This window comes from Mus caroli, chromosome 1, assembly GCF_900094665.2.
Source record: "Mus caroli chromosome 1, CAROLI_EIJ_v1.1, whole genome shotgun sequence".
In the NCBI taxonomy this organism is placed as follows: domain Eukaryota; kingdom Metazoa; phylum Chordata; class Mammalia; order Rodentia; family Muridae; genus Mus; species Mus caroli.
The window spans coordinates 34,873,864-34,887,134 of NC_034570.1; the positions used below are offsets into that span (position 1 = coordinate 34,873,864).

At 45.8% G+C, this 13,271-nt stretch overlaps 1 protein-coding gene across 3 annotated transcripts in view; it reads left to right on the forward strand.

Moving 5' to 3' along the window:
- The window catches only part of Il1r1 (interleukin 1 receptor type 1), an 87,231-nt gene that overhangs the window by 31,550 nt on the left and 42,410 nt on the right, over nt 1–13,271 (forward strand). The window contains exon 1 of one of the 3 annotated variants that reach the window (XM_021161739.2): nt 8,715–9,746. The exons of the other annotated variants lie outside the window; for them this stretch is intronic. The gene's annotated coding sequence lies outside the window, so the exon portion shown is untranslated. Of the gene's footprint in view, nt 1–8,714; nt 9,747–13,271 lie in introns of those variants that run through there. 3 annotated transcript variants of the gene reach the window in all.

A 13,271-nucleotide genomic window follows, 5' to 3' on the forward strand; every position in this document is an offset into this window, starting at 1 on the left:
TCTCTCTCTCTCTCTCTGACTTGGTTTATGTTACAGTTTGAAAGTGAAATGTCCCCCTTGCTTATGTGTTTGCATACTAGTGACACTGTTTTGGGAGTTGTGGAGCCTTCAGGAAATGGGGTATAGCTTAGCTGAAGCAAGTGGGTTATGAAGTCCCAAAGGATATTATGAGTTAGCTTAGCTTAGCTTCTGGCCAAGCCTGTTTTCTGATAGCCAATACAATGTAAACATCATTCTTAGGATCTTGCTGCCATGCTTTGCACGTCATGATAGACTTACTCTCAAATGAACCAAAGTAAATTCATCCATTCTTAAATTGTCACTAGATATTTTGTTACAAAGATAAGAAAAATTATTAATAACTTCAAAATAATCTATATTTCTAGAAATTTGCTCCTTTCATATGGATTATCTACTTTGTTGGTATACAGCTGTTCTTTTGATTTTGTAAGGTTAATAGCAATGTCTTCATTAATGTTTCTGATTTTTATTGTGAATGCTTTTTTTCCCCCTTTGTTAATTTGGCAACAAATCAGTTTTTGTTAGTTTGCCATCCTTTTATTTTTCAAGAAACAAAGCTTGTTTATAAATGATGTGTGTTTGTGTGGGTATATGTACATGATCTGGGGTGCCCTTTGAGGCCAGCAGCGTTGGCTCTTAGAAGAGCTGGGGTTGTTTCAGGCTGCTGTTAGCCTGACATGGGTGTCGGGAACTGAAGTCAGGTCATCTGGAAGCACAGTATATGCTCTTAACTGGGCCATCTCCAGCCCCAAGAAACAGCTTTGGAGCCTGGTGATGGAGTTTAGTTGGTAGAACTGAGCAAGCACGTATAAAGCCCCGGCTTCAGCTGCTGGCAACACATAAACCTGCTGTGGCACATGCCTGCAACCCCAGTACTGGGGAGGTGGAGACAGGACGGTCGAGCAGAAGCTCAAAGTCATCCTTGCCTTAGAGCCTGTGATCTTTAAAGAAAACAGACTACACATTTGGGTCTAAAGAGTTGGTCTGTGGTTAAGAGCACTGTTACCTTTGCAGAGGACCCAGGTTCAGTTTCCAGCACCCACATGACAGCTCACAGCCATAACTGCAGGCCCAGAGGGTCCAGTGTCCTCTTTTGATTTCTGCTGGTATTGGGCGTGTATGTGGTGCACAGACATACACACAGGTAAAGCACTCATACACATAAAACAATTAACAATTCTTTTAAAAGTGTTTAAGGAATAAAATAAATAAAAACTTTGAGTTGCTCAGTAGCAGACCATTTGTTTGGCATATGCAAGGTCTTGGGTTCAATCCTAGCACTACAAATTAAATAAATAAACTTAGATGGTTTTTAAAATATTAAAATATTGTTGTCATTATTTCAGTTTTTATAAAGAGTGAGGGCAATAAATGCCCTTTTAGTCAAGCATGGCGGCACTGGTCTGGTCTGTGATCCTACTTGGGAGGTAGGGGTAGAAGATGAGATCTTATCTCAAAACACCAAACACCCCTCCTCCACCCTACCCCCCTTTTTTATCCCTCATGCATCTTAGAGGTTGAGGCAGGAGGATAATGGGTTAAACAAGATCTTACCCTTTTTCTTCTCCCTTCCCTTCCCTTCCTTTCCCTTCCCTTCCTTTCCCTTCCCTTCCCTTCCCTTCCCTTCCCTTCCCTTCCCATTTTTCCTTTTCTCCTTTCTCATCTTTCTTCTTCATCTCCTCTCTTCCTTCCCCCTTCTCTTCCTTCCCCCACTCCCTCCTCCTCTCCCTTTCTCCCCCTCCCTTTCCTCCTCTTCCTCATTCCTTTCCTTCCTTTGGTATGCAGCTCAAGAAGGCTGATGGGGAGCGGGAGAGACGGCTCAGAGGTTAAGAGCACTGACTGCTCTTCCGGAGGTCCTGAGTTCAAAACAGCAACCACATGGTGGCCCACAATCATCTGTAATGGGATCCAATGCCTTCTTCTGGTGTGTCTGAAGACAACTACAGTGTACTCATATAAATAAAATAAATATATCTTTTAAAAAATAAAAAAGAAGGCTGATGTGTAACTTACTGTGCAGCCTTGGCCTCCAGATCTTCCTGCCTCTGACTATACAGTTGCTGAGGGTACAGAGGTGTGCCACCACCCCAAGCCATACCTTCTTGTAAACACTAGTTAAATAATGCATATTTATAACATACATCATGTTTTTTTTTTATTCTGTGGTACAAAAATAGTTTTCTTTGATTTTTAATTACTTTTCTTTTCTCGGCTTGGTTTTAAAATTTTTATGATATTTTAAATTCTTTAAAGTTTCTTACTTACAAGTGCAATAATGTACTTATCATACTCTCTCCTCTACTCATGCCTTCTCTTATCCCTCCTAGTCCTGCTACCTTCCTCCTTCTCAGCTAATCCTCCTTCTACTTGTGTGTGTGCCTGAACCTGCACATATATGTGCGTGTGTTTGCACATCTGTGTGTGTGCGTATGCCTGTGCCTGTGCATGTGTGTGCATGTGAGCATATGTGCATGTACATGTATGTGCATGTACATATATGTGTGTGTGTGCCATGCATATGCACATCTCTCTTGAGCAGACAGTCCCAGCTGCTGTGTGTTTGTGATTGCTACCACCTTCTCATAGCCATATCTTTGTGATCTTCATTTTCTTCCTGAGCCCTGCCATCATCTCTGTTAACTAGTGAGTGTGCAGGGAACAAAGGATTCTGTGGTACCTTATCTCCCTCTCTCAACACTGAGATTAAAGGCAGAGGATTTCCCCAGCTTCATTCTCCTATGCTGACTTGAGCATAGGAGAAATACTCCATCCTAGAAATCATGCAACTTCGGCTCTGTAGTTGAGATTTTCCTTGATGGAAAGGTTTTGTCATGGCCCTGGGAAAGCACACATGCCCCACATGCCCCGTTTCCTTGTGAGCACCGCCATCTTTAGAGAGTCTCTTGGAGTTATTACTTTCATGTCCAGATTTGGTTGGAGTATCACTAAGTCACGTGACAAGTTTATACACCAAAGCCCAAAGCACAGGCCATAAACAAAGGATTGGTGAGGTTGTAACATTTAACAGGCAACATGTTAACATTTCAACATTTAACATTGTAACAGGCAACTATAGTGCTGTCTCTATAGGCAAGCACTGTGGGAGAATGTAAACTCCTTGTAATCACATACAAATTGAGTATCTACAGCACAGAGGAAGCTGTGAGCTGATAGGATTGGCTGAGGCACACTAATTATGGCATGGCAAAGGAAAAGAGGGTACAGAGGCACTTCTTATTTGGGTATAGATTGAAAGCAAACAGGTTGTCCATTTTTGAGGAAGATCAACTTTTCAGAGATGCAAGTTTTTCCCCCAGAATCCCCAGCTGCCTAAATTTAAGCATCAATATCTGACAGAACGTTTTGCAACAATGACATCCTGCGCCTGCCCGATCAGGTATGGCAGTCAAGTGACACTAGAGCTTTTGAAGTATTTCTAATGCAACCAAGACATGAAAATATAATTTCATTTAGCTTTGAATGACTTGGATAGCCATGGGTTTCTAGAGGCCACACATATTGGCAAACAAAGGTCCAGGTGAGTAAGAGAATATATGTCCTCTCCCAAGAGCACATGACAGAGTCACATTTGAGAGGACCTCTGGGTCTCCAGCCCAAGTTTGGTCCATTCTGATCCATATGTTACTTTACGTGATTTCTAAGGAGCTGGCATTAAATACCAGCACTACCATGGTTTGGAGGGAGGTCTTAAAGTTAGCATCCTCCAATCATAACACAAGCCTGGGAGTAAGTCCATTGGCACATCTAACCCAGAGAGAGATCAGCTTAGCACCATCCTATCTCTTAAGATGGGATGACTTATGATTATGCAAGAAGCCAGGAGGATCCACAGCACTGAGGCCTCCTATCCACTTAGACACAAGGCAGAGGACATTCCTAGCTCCCATCCTGCCTCAAGGCAGTCATGGATAATAGTAATTATTCTTAGATAGTAGTTTTCTGCTGCTGGGCATCAGACACGGTTGGCTGTTAACACAGATTTCCTGCTGCTGCTGGTAGAAATGGCTGCCTACTCTTCACCCTCCTGAGTTCAAGTTCTTCATGCATTGTAGAGATTGAGTTCTAATGGGCTGCAAGTTTCCAAGAAAATCAGTGACTAGCACTAGAAGTGAAATAATTCAAATAATGGTATAGAGTCAGGGCTATTTCTTTTATTCAAAATAGTATCTGTTCAAACTTGAATTCATCTGCTCACCTGAAAGCTCTTGTGTTAATTTAGTTCACTGCTGAGACTGTTTTAGTGATAATCATGAGGAAGTTCTCTATTCTATGTAGCATTCAGAAATGCTAACGAACAGAACACAAATGTTGTTTTGATGCTGGGAGATCTGTCATGCTAGGTTTAATGTGCAGCTGGGTCACAGACAGCAATCACACCCTCCTGAGTGTAGATATTGGTTTGCTTGTCCATTACTGTGTTTTAATCCACCCTGTAACTGTGCCCTGCAACAATGTAGCCTGTAGGATTCTGGGCCAGCTCAGTGATACTTACTTGCAGTTTATTCTGGATACCATCAGGTTCAAGTTGATTGGCTTGTCATCAAGGATAGATCAGTCTCATGGCTGGAGTTGATTTGGACAGACAGCTGAGGACCAGGGTACCTGCACATGACCTATATGTGGCTGGTGCTTTCCAGTGGAACAGTGGTTTCTGACTAGTAATATTCTTGCCTGGCAGCTCAGAGCCTGAAGGGTGAGCATTCGAAGGTTCCAGAAAGGGCATGAGAATTTTGTTTGTTTGACCTCAGAAGTCATTTCCACTTCCTTCCTTCCTTCTGCTAGTCAAGTTAAGCACTAAAGTCCACCTAGACTCAAGGTAAGGTAAGCCGTTATCATGTACGCTTTCAGCAGGGAGCAATTTAACGTGGCTCCTCGGATGGAAGGAGCATTGTCTTTAGATTAACTACAGCGGTCATATTAAAGGAAAACCACGTACAGAAACTACATTGTCAGTTATATTCAGAAGAGATGAACAGGTTGAAAGAGAGTCCAACATGGAAGTGTGGGTTTGAAAGATGCTTATAGGGAAAAGGAAAACATACGTAACTTAGAGGCTGTGTATAGAAATGTATAGAGAAACAGTGATGATGGGGCGGTTTAAATCTCAGTTTTAAAGTGAATTGAAGGGCTGAGAGGATGCTCAGACGGTACAGTGTCTGTCTTGCAAGTGCATGGACTGAGTTTAATCCTCAGAACGCACATGAGGAATGCCAGGCACGGTGGAGCACACTTGTGATCTATATGCTGGGGAGGCCGAGGCAGGTGGGAGGAGCCTGAGAGATGGCTCTTGAGGTTGTCCTCTGACCTTGCAGAAATCATTCCACATACATGCACACCGAAACATATATGTACCCGTACAATATAGAGACATAAGGAGGAAATGAAGGGGGATTTAAGGAGGGCCATGCTCTTTTGTCTGGCATATGACTGGGTCTGACAGTTTTAATAGGCATATTTAGAGCAACAGGGGGAGCTATGGGAAATAGCCTAGTGGGTCACAAAAGTTCCGTTACTGGTGCTGTGAGTTCCTCATATTTAAGCGATCATGAAACAGACAAATGTTGAGAGAGATGGGAAGAGGGAGGGGAAGGAAGAGAGAGGAGAGAGCAGCTAGCTCCTCACCAATCTGGTTTTGTTAGTCCCGTCAGTACGTGGCCATGCTTCTCTGTTAATGTGAGCACAGCCAGGCACAGCACCTCTGTTGGTTATTTGCTCAGTGAAGGCTGAGCAAGACTAACCTGCACTGAAGCTTGTAATTGGCTTGTGACATCTGTCCCCTTTTCCTCTGCGTATGAAGGAAGTTAAAACAAAACGCTTCATTGCTCTGATGATGTCTGCTATTCATTCTTGACAGCTGTCACTGCCAGTTCACTTGTGGCTTTCTGCTCGGTAAAGGGCTCAAGACAAAACAAAAACAAAAATAGAAACAAGAAACCAAAGGCCAACCTCATAGAACATTGACTAGGAAAGGTCCTCTCAGAAGCCCCCGAGGAACGGCTTAGAGAAAGGGGGAATGTGGAACCGATTAAAACTGAGATGTGTTCAAAGGTCCCTGTTTGGAGGTCGGTAGATGGAAAATGTGTGACGGGAGCAGAGGAACTGGGCTGTGCAAGGAAGCCCATCTGGGACAGTGGTTTCCAGTCTGTGCTGCGGTTCTGAGACAGGTTCCTGGAAGTTACACAAATAGCCAAAATAGGTATAAGCAAGTTCAAAATCACAGAGGACCTGCCTGTCAAAACAGAATGGTTTATAACTGCCTGTGCAATTCTATGTATGTTCCTTATGAATTCTTTCTCTTTGGTGGTGGGAAAAAAAAGTCTGATTGAGAGCTGTTTCGTGTTTACTGATTTAAGACCCAGGATCTTTGCCAGTCACAATACACTCTTCACTATTCCCCCCATCTGGTTCTAACTGGAAGTCTTTGGGGGTAGTGAAGATGAGGGAGATTACCAGTTGCCTGATCTCCAGGGAGGATTGCTGAGCCACAACTCATCCTGTGGTCTTAAAAACTGTAGCGGAGCCCAGTGTTATATCCTTCGAGACTCATTTTCTGTGGCTTCTTGTAGTCTTTGGCTCTTTAGTCCCTGGCTCCTTTGGAACGTCTGGAGACTCTTGGATGCTTTACTGAACACTGGGCTCTCTTGGGCTCAGGCCACATTGGACACCAGACTTTGTTATGACACTGATGGGAACCCAGGGCTGTCAACAGAGTGCGGCAGCAGGGTTAGCCGTGTGTCTTGTGCTAAAACATGTGAACACACTCAGAACATTTGCGTGGTACTGGAGACTGAGCAGAGAACCCTGGAAGTGGCCATCTGTAGCTTCCACGGATGCCAGGTGATCAGCCGAGTAAAGCGGCCACACATAAGTTCCCTCAAGAAAGGAAGCCAAAGGAAAGGACACAGAGGGGAAACACCCCGCATGTCTGAGGAGGCAACACCTAGGCCCTGGGTAAAACCCTGTGGATCCTAAGGAGGAGGGGGATACATACATCTTATCACTTGGAATGGGAATCTGAGAGCTCCACCTGCAAGTGGAGGCCCATGTGTCTCCAGGTCATGTAGGGTATAGGTAGGGGACAGGTTAGTATTTAAAAAGAAGAAAGCCATACGGTGTATGTCTTGTTTCTTGGAAGGCTGAATAGGTAGGTCACAAGAACCCAGGACTTGAAGGCTACCCTAGGCAACACAGTGAGACTCTGTAAATGGATCTTATTTCTACATTATTACACAGATCAATGTTGCTACTTGTAAACTGCTTTCAAATCTTTCAGTATTTGTGTCCAGGCAAGTGTATGTTCACCAACATAAGGCCTCCAGATTGCTGCTTCATACACATGTTTATTTTGTTTGTGACAGTCAGGATAAAACTCTTGGCCTGGTACACGCTAGGCAAGTGCTCTATCACCAAGTGACAGTCTCAAGTTAGGCTCACGTGCTTTTAGCATTCAATACACCGGCACTTCTAATAGGACTACCACATGGTCCTTCTCCAATGTTCCTGGATCTGGTCCTTTAAAAACGTCTAAGTCAGCATGCAGCTGCTGGTGTGGCCATCGGCGCGCAGACACGGGCATAGCTATCTTTGATGCTGTCCCATTCGCTATCAAATCATGAACTGGCCTGGGAGCCTTTTGATAGATAAATGGATAAAGGAAGTGTAGCATATACATTAAATAGAGTATTATTTAGTTCTAAGGAATTAAATAGCCGACCTTTTTAGGACAGTGCATAGACCTGCTAATAACTGTGTAAAGTAATGACCTAGAATGGAGACTGTTAGAGATGAAGAAGCAGGAGGGGGATAACAGGGGTGGATATGATCAAACTGTATGGGTGTTCGAAATGCCACATCTAACCTGTGCATAATCATGGCTCATAATCACTGCTCATGGTTAATAGGCAGTAAAAGACAAGGCACGCAGATAGGGACTATCACAGTACACACCTGTCCAGACAGCCTTGAGACTTGGTCTGTCTACATCATGATGAGAGCTGTGCAGCAGAGTCGCCTGGAAGCTTTGAAAAATCCCGACACCAGGCAGCCCTCAGTAACTATGACATGGCATTTCTGGCTTCTAAGGGGGTCAAATCTTCTGTGAATGTGCGTTAGAAGTACTCAAGGCTGTGAGAACTGCCTCTGGAATACAGACCCACGGGACAGGGCTAGGACTTAAGCCTGCCTTTTGGAGGCAAAGGAACAGTCCAAACCTTTGGAAACGAGTGAGGACCTTCTGCCCTGCTAGGCCACAGGTGGCATCTATGATACACCATTGATGCTGGCCCTTTAAGCTTTCTACCATTTCAGAGTTTCCCCCCGGGGTTACTTCAACCTTGAGTTTCTAGGCTGCATACGGGAATAAGGCAGGAAATTCAAGGCCTGTCCACGCTGGAAGACATGCAGGAAATGGCCATGTGCTTGCTCTATCTAGAAGGATTAAGCAATCACTGTTTCTTTGCAGTTGTATTGCAGGGTGGTGTGTTATAACTTTGAAAGAAGCTGGGGGTGAGGGTAGGGGGCACGGAATGGTTGGTGCCATTTCCCGGACCACAATGTCCTCCTTGCACCCTGTCCTAAAATTTGGCTATTCTTGATTTTTTTCTCTTTCTTTCTTTCTTTCTTTCTTTCTTTCTTTCTTTCTTTCTTTCTTTCTTTCTTTCTTTCTTTCTCTCTTTCTTTTTTCATGTGCTTTCTGCGAACTCTGGAATTCTCCTTTGCATAGCAAATCCTACAATTAATTGGGTTATGATAAGCGGACCTGTTTTTCAGCCTGGTGGACAGCAGTAAAGCAACCAAGTAAAAAGCCTATGAAGTATCAAGTCTTCACCAGTGCTCTTTAACTTTAACTCCTCCTACCTATAAAGGCTGCGGGCCTTTATACCAAAAGAGGAAATCAAGGTATTGCAAACTTAATGACTCTGCTAAGTTCTCAAAGCCAGTTTGAGGCACACAGTACTGGGCTCCAGTTGTGCTGAGCACCGAACTGTGTTTGCCTCAGGATCTGATACCCCATGGGTCACCAGCTCAGTTCTTGTTAGGTGGCATAATCTGGTTGCGATGTAGAGGTGAGTTGACCCATCTAATTTTGGTTTGGGTGGGAACACAGAGGCTTGCTCAGAGGAGCCAAGCCATCTGGGAATCGGAGCCATTCTTCCTGGAATCTGGGACATCTGGCAAGGATGCAGGGACCTTGGAATGCCCCCAAGGAGATGCAGTGACCCTCCAAATGCCCCAAGGAGATGCAGAGACCCTCCATTGCCTCCACCCCCGGAGGGATACAGAGACCCTGGAATGCTCTGCCTGGGATGCGGGGCAGAAACTCCATAACCCAACCTATCCGGCTTCCAGGGCGGGGCATTGGCACCGGGCCAGTTAGCTCGAGCCGGAGGCTGAGGACGCCGGCCTGCAGTCTCCGCCCGCTGCACGCCCCCGCGGGCGGCTCAGAGTGGGAGCAGCATGCCGCTCAGAAGGACATAGCTCCTGCGGGGTTCCAGGAGCCGCCCGGGAGCGCGGCGCCCACCGAGAAGGGCGGGAGCCCAGCTGGTGCCCGCCTGCCCCAAGAGCGGAAGGAATGTGACCCCCGAGCGCACGCCGGAGCAGCCCTTGCAAGGCTCCCAGGGCTCTGGTTGCTCCCGGCCTGAACGGGTTTAGTTCGGAGCTGCTGGATTGTTGAGCATCGCCACTGGGGCACCGGGCACGCCCAGGTAGGAGAAAACTAGAGAGTTCCTGAAATAGGGTCGCAAGGCCTCAGAGCTGCCTTGACCCTAACAAATGCCTTTCTTAAGTTACTCCCAGTAGCCAGCAGGTCAGCGTTCTCTGTGGATGTAGGATAAAGGTGATGACAGTTCAGTCCTCCCCCTTTCTGGTGTGTGTGTGTGTGTGTGTGTGTGTGTGTGTGTGTGTGTTTGGGAAACTTGCCCAACTCTCTTTAAGTTTGCTCTAGGTAGATGAGTCTCCCTTGAGTAAATTGCTCCCAGGCCTTGAAATTGGGCCAAATGCAACTAACTTGTTCAGGAGTGTCCCTCTTAGAGGTTTGGGCTCAGAAGAGAGGTCTTAATGAGGCAAGAAGTGGATTCCTTAATCTCCCTGATGAGATGTCTCCTCCCTCCAGACAGGTCGATACTGGGGAATGTAGATGCATTATTTACAAAAACACACAGCACTTGGCTGTTTATAGGGCCCCTTATTCTTACCGCCCTTTGTCCTCCCAGAAGTCCTGTAGGTGAGATGCCAAGATCACCTTGCTTGATATCAGAAGCTTAGTGGCTATCTTTTCTGCGGATTGGCACCCTCTGAGCTTCAGATCCCCTTGGGGTGGGGGTGGGGAGACCGGGTGAGTGAGAGCAGCTGCCAGGGAAGGCAGGTAGACTCATCTTCCCACCAGGCTAGTTCTTTGTACTGCTTCGGATGTTCACCAGCTGGGAGCATCCCATCTTTCTGACCCCAAGGAACAGCCTAGGAACTGAGACAACAGAATCTAATCAGTTGGGCTACTTGGGCCATGATAAAGAAGAGATGAAGTCCATCTGTCATTGGAATTGGTGCCCGAGTCATCCTCACTTAATAGCAGTCTTCTGGGTGGTGGATATCCCACATGGAATCCCATGGCTGTGAGCTCCAGGAGCTGGTGCTGGCGACAAATACTACCTCTTCCCCCTCTTAACTCACTAAGCAGCTGCTGGCATCCTTTTCTATTTTGATCTCTTCTAATTTCTTAATATCCTACCCATTATCTTATTTAATTATATATACACACATCTTAAACTAGCTTCTGACCTAAGTGGAAACATCGTGGGCTGACTCCCATTCTGGCGCGTAGTAAGTACTTGCCAGTAGGCTCAGTCTTGGGTGGCCATTTGTTCTAAATTCTCACACAGCCTTGGCTCTGCTGAAGCCCCGTGCTGTGATGTGGCAGGAGAGGGCTCTTCCTGCTCCCGAGGCTTGTAACATCTTCCGCTGAATCTCTATCCTGGTGAGACTGCTTAGCATTAGCTTTCCTCATTCTACCAAACCAATAGTCACTGAACGCGACTATGTCCCAGGCACTGGGGGAAGTATGAGGGAAAGTGAAGGAATAAATGAAAATCCTCATCTTCTCATGCATGGGCCCTCTTGGCAAGTCATAGAATACCAGAACCCCCCCCCCCAGAGTACTTTGAAATTTACCTCTTTGCAAAGCTTGTGGGTCTGGCTGCCCTTAGGACACAGTAGAGAGGGCGTGGAGACAATAGTCATACATGTAGCTCAGTGGTTTTCTAAGGAAGAGCAGGGATTCTGAGAAATACTCGCAGGCCAGCTGTGCAAGAGAACCAGGATGGATTGGAAACCTGCGGATGGGAGAGACCAGCAGGGAGTGTCTACTCACCTGCAGTCAGAGATGCTATAGAGGGAACAGCTTGTTGGTAAGCATCGCAGAGCCAGGCCATTGCAGTGGGACAGCCATGGCGTACAGTACAGGGAAGAGCATAGATCCTCAAGAGTCTGAGGCTGTACGATGGATCTATTGTGAACCTGCCACTTCAAAGCAGAGAGGTTATCAGGGCCCTGACTCATTGGCCATGACCTGGCCCGTGTGTTGTTCTTAAATGTGCTGGCACTTGGTTTGCGTCTCCCTCTCTGTGGTTGCGGCATGGTTAGTGATAACAGGAGAAGGATCTGCAAAGTTAGCAGCCTCACTCTCCTCTGCTTGCTTGCCTGCTGGGGCCTCCGGAAGTGCCATATTCCTAGCCAGACCCGATGCAAGAGTGGGCAGATGGGCCCTGCCAAAGAGAACTGTCACTAAGCGTGGAGAGTCACTGTCCCTTTGGTTTCCAAACTGTCTCTTCCTCCTGTGTGTCCCTTGACATACATGCGACAGAATGTTGAGGCATTTTTCTATCTCACCTGTTTTGAAAGGGACTTATAAGATGTCATAAATTAAAAAAAAGAATGAGAGAAAATGTTAAAAATGACCCGGAAAGCCCCAGCTGCCAGTGTCTTCAAGGTAAATGTAAAATACTCGAGAAAATAAAACTGATGTAAAGTCAGGTAGAAACTTGTATTTGGTTTTCATTAAAGGGGCAGGAAGAGCAAGACGTAGGCCTCTGAAGTTACCTGTTCTGCAAGCACAGGTTAGGAACCACAGCAGAGCTTCCAGCTGTCAGAAAGGCTCTCCAGAGGCTGACTCTGCATGTCTGGCCACCTCAACTCAAGAACCCAGGTCACCGGAAAGTATAGCAGAGGCTCCCAGGGGAAAGAAGTGAAAGATGAGCCGCTGTCCCTTTTAGTCAAAGAATCTTACCCTGTCGATTACCCAACACTTTTGTGTAAATATTTTTAAACAACCTATTTGCAGATCCAAATTGATATCATAAAACTTAGCTGTACTACCATTTTTAAACAGCAGTATGATGTTTAAATGTAAAGAAGACATAAAAGCACTTTTATTAAACTCACTTATTTCAGTGTGTCAGTTCTTAGGGTAAGGCTATGCAGCATTTTATATAAGTTGGCCAGAGAATAGCATGGTAGCATACATAAGTCTTCAGGGGGAACAGATGAACTAGTGGCCACATGCAGACCTAGTCTTGACTCAAGTCAAGGTCTCAATGCAGTCAGAGGTGAATCTTCTAGTCGTCACCACAGTGATAAACCTCCCTAAGCCTTTCAGTAGGTATGGGAGTCATGCCAACTCTGCATTTTCTATAAATGTGGAGTGGACTCAGGGGTTAAGCTCAAACAGCAAAACCTTTTCTGTTGCATGGGACACCTAGTGCTCATGAGGAAGAGGAGTCAACTCTTTATGAACAGGACTGCCTTGTGTTGTTCCAGATTCTAGAATCTGACCGACACCCAAAGTGTCTTCTGCCACCACATCCTACTGTCTCCAGGAACTTAACCTGACTGGGGGAAGCAACGGAGAAGGGACAGACACTTACATATAGAAAAGCTGGTATTCTCCAATGATGGAGAAGCCCCATCGCCTTAGCAGCTCGGTGTGTTTATTATATATAGTCAAACAGAGAGGTGCAGTTACTATGTGCAACTGTGCAAGGAGGCAGGATTTCTTGTATACACATACACAAGGAGGAAGGGTATTGTATGTAGCTGAGCACAGAAGCAAGGTGCACTGACCTCCGTAGAATCCATCTCTGAAGAATAACAGTCTTCAGGCTGTAGACATCCAGAAGGGAGAAAGCTATGATGGGCATGTTCTTCACACACTGTCAACATCCACACTTAGACCCATG